Below are 3,663 nucleotides of genomic sequence, written 5' to 3' on the forward strand. Positions count from 1 at the left end.
GCCAACGAGCAGACGAGCTTTGTGACGCCCTCATCTTAGCCTCCAGCCCTCCCTCACGCTTCTACACCAATATATGCCCAAAGGCGACTCCCTTTTATCACGAGGGACGTCTCAGTTCTGTATAATTCGTTGATCCGTCGTATACATTGCAAAACTGCTCCTGTAGAGAAGCAAATGTGTGCAGAACCGAAACCGCGCGAAAAGGGGCGCGGGAGGTTTATTTCAGTTGTACATCGCGGCACATGAAACGTACTTCAATTAGTTCCGTGTACGTACCGTGCCGCAGTCTGCTTGCTTCTTCTGGAGTGACAAAAGAACGTTCACGCATCCTTGCGGTGTTTTTATTGTGACAGTGATGAGCACAGCAGTCGATGTGGACGCCATGTTCAAACTACGCGGCGGGCGATGTCGTGATGTCGTCTGCTATAGTGACGTCACACAGCCAGCAGCAGCGCGCTCAGCGGCTCCCGACCTGCTGCCTGCGCTGGCCAGCGGGAGCAGCGGCGCTGCGGCAGCAGGTTGTCTACGAAACGAGCGCGCTGCCCTAGTAGACGGAAACTTGCCATCCGCTGACAGCGCTGGCAGCGGCGCTGCTTTAGTAGACGCCACTGATCTCTATCTATAAAGGCTGGATGGCGCATGGGAGAGGGGCTCGCGGGGGAGAGGCGTGCATTCGGGCCGCCATGTTGGGAGGCCCTAAAGCGCAGTGTGCGCCCATAGAAAACAATGGGAGGCAACGGAGATTGTGAGTATTTATAGCGCTGCAGGCGTTGATCGTTGCTTGTCATCACACAATTTTGTAAGGTGCCAGTATACCGATGTATCCTAACAGTGTTTCACAGGTGTCCTGCCGTTCGATTCTTAATTACGTTATGTTTTGCATTCCGAAACTAGACCGTCACAGCAGTGCAGCGCTGGGGATTGTACTACAGTACGTTTCCCAGCCAATATTTCAACAAGAAACGATGTGAGGTTAACAACCACCATGTATGTAATATCCCGTGCTGCGTTCTGGACAAAAATTGTCCCATAAAGAACGGTCCGGGAAAGGATATACTCGCATGGTAGAAAGAGATCGTTCTGTAGAATCACAGCCGTTGTTTTAGCCGTGTATCGGTTTCGTATGATTTATATCAAGCACCGCCGCAGAAAGTGTCTTTTAGTGAACGACTGCGGTGCTTTGCCTCGCACATATGGACACACCGAAGCAGCCCAAAAACGTTGTGAGCGTGATCTAATTGCTTCACGCAATTAGAACACGCTCGTTAGGACAGTTAATCAGGTAGTGATGTAAGATTAATCAATTAAGTTACTTAAAAGTGGTAACACCTCCTTGAGACGCAAGATTTACCTTTTTTTGAAGTACAGCCCTTCTATGTATGTTTGTTTCTTCCTTCATTTGTTCTGATTATTTGCAGGCGCGGTTGTGCCAAACTGAATGTCCTTCTCGAGTACTCACATGCTTTTGCTGAATACAACTGCAGCGTGAGCAAAGCTGCTTAGGAACGGGGGCCTGCTATCCAGTGCTCACTTTGTCATGCTTGTTATGTGGAGCACGTATGGTCTGCAACAGGATAATTGCAGCAGGACGATTTGGAGCTTGAAATAGTTGTGATTTTGTCATATTGGCCCTCGTGTACCCCGTCTGTGAAACGTAAACAAAAAAAATCTAACACGATATGCTTTTGTAAAGAAGGTCACTGATGGTGAGTAAAGAGAATATACAAGTTCAAGTTTATTCAACATTTTATATCAAGTTTATACAACATCAAGTTTATTAAAGTTATTTCTTGCACTTATGCGTTTCAGGATACAATGAACGTGCAGGGAGGTCACAAAAGACTACATTTATTGTTTTATGACCTTGCTACAATGACAATATATATTTTAGGAATGACAATGGACAGGTACTCTCTCTAAATTTGTAGCACTCAATTTTAGGTTAGAATGAGCAATGAATAGCAACTTCCCTCCTGGTATTTTCTTATATATGATGAATTTTGAATTTAATGTGATCAAATATGTGTTAATATAATAGTATATATAAGAATATAATACGTGATAAATGAATGTGATCAACAGTAGATGTAAACAACACCAGTAGCCAGAGAAGTGCATTCTCAAGAAATAATTTTCTTCTTATAGCATATATGTGCATGCCTATTAACTGAAACAATTATCACGGTTCTCACGGTTTTAATTTCTGAGAGTGTACTGTAGAGACGGCTTAGATCTACAACAGTTAATACAAGGTATTATATACTGTGAATACATTTAAAAATCCCATGTGACACATACTTTCTGGAGGTGCTGTGGTAATCAAAGTTTGTGGGCATTACGCAGGTTCTGCACCCATTTCTTGAGTATGTCGAGGCAGCTGTGAAGTAACCTGCATTGATGATGATTATTCCAATTGTTATGGTGCATCGACAACAAAGGAAATAATACATTAGAACATTGGTTTGGGTGCAACCAGTTAAAAATGAATATGTTGTTTAATAAATGCATTGGACAAATGTTAAAACATCAGTTTAAAACATGGTTTACAATCCCTGTATCTTCTAAAAATTAAAAAGATGAAAAACTATTCTAAAAAGAATATCGGGAACTCTTCTAAAAAGAATTATAATCTCTAATTATTATATTGCTGGGTGAAGGAGCCTAAAGTGTAAGGTGTGTTTCTGATGTGAACATGTAAGAAAATATGCAAAACTGAGAGAGGCTAACCACAGTGCGTGCACTGAGGTTGTTCCTTCCTGTAAAGTAGAAACCAGTGGATGAGGAACGTGATACTTACCTGTACACCCAGCCGTATCACACTACACAGATTATTCACTGGGTAGCCCTCATGACGAAACCTGTATTGAGAGACCACTTTTGCCTTAAAAACTGCTTCAAATAGCACGACACGCTACAAATTATTACTATCGTAACAAGCTGACGATACAGCTCAGACAAAGGCGTTATTCAAGTCGCGCCACACCATCGTTACGTAGGATTCTTTGTCACAAATCAAACCAAGGCACAAAACAATACCAATACATGAAAAAAGGTGACAATCGTGGTCTCATTATGACGTAATACCGAACTTGTGCGTGAAGGTAATTCAAAGAAATGAATGTGGCACTTGCTTCCGCAGAGAACACCGTGTACCATGCTAGCAATGCATGCAAAAAAGCGCTCGAGTGCTCGCACATATATTGATGACAACATTACCTGTGTAGTGTAACGTGTTCTTTCAAGCATATTATGCACTCAAACTGTATTTGCCGCCGGGTAAAATGCAAGTGTGCTCGATTGAACGTCGGAAGACCGATCAAGCAACCTGCATCCAGTGCTCGTTTTGGACAAAAAAACACTTCATAATGGTCAACTAAATATACAGAATGGACGCCTATTTATTCTTTGATGAAGAGTGACTCACCTGTATAAATTTAGGCCCTGTAACCTTGCCAGTACGGTTGGTACGACCGTAATTGCAAGAAGTTGCCATGATCGCTGCGGCGACTGTTGTGAGCACCGTAAGATGGCGGCCGGTTTCTTCACGCTCGCGCTCCCTATCCGCGATCCAGCCTTTTACAATCGAGATCAGTGGTAGACGCAGCCGAATTAAAAAAAAATGGCTACAGTTGGCTATAAAGAGCTTGCATTTGGCTTTTTTGC

The sequence above is a fragment of the Ornithodoros turicata genome, chromosome 6, assembly GCF_037126465.1.
Source record: "Ornithodoros turicata isolate Travis chromosome 6, ASM3712646v1, whole genome shotgun sequence".
Classification (NCBI taxonomy): domain Eukaryota; kingdom Metazoa; phylum Arthropoda; class Arachnida; order Ixodida; family Argasidae; genus Ornithodoros; species Ornithodoros turicata.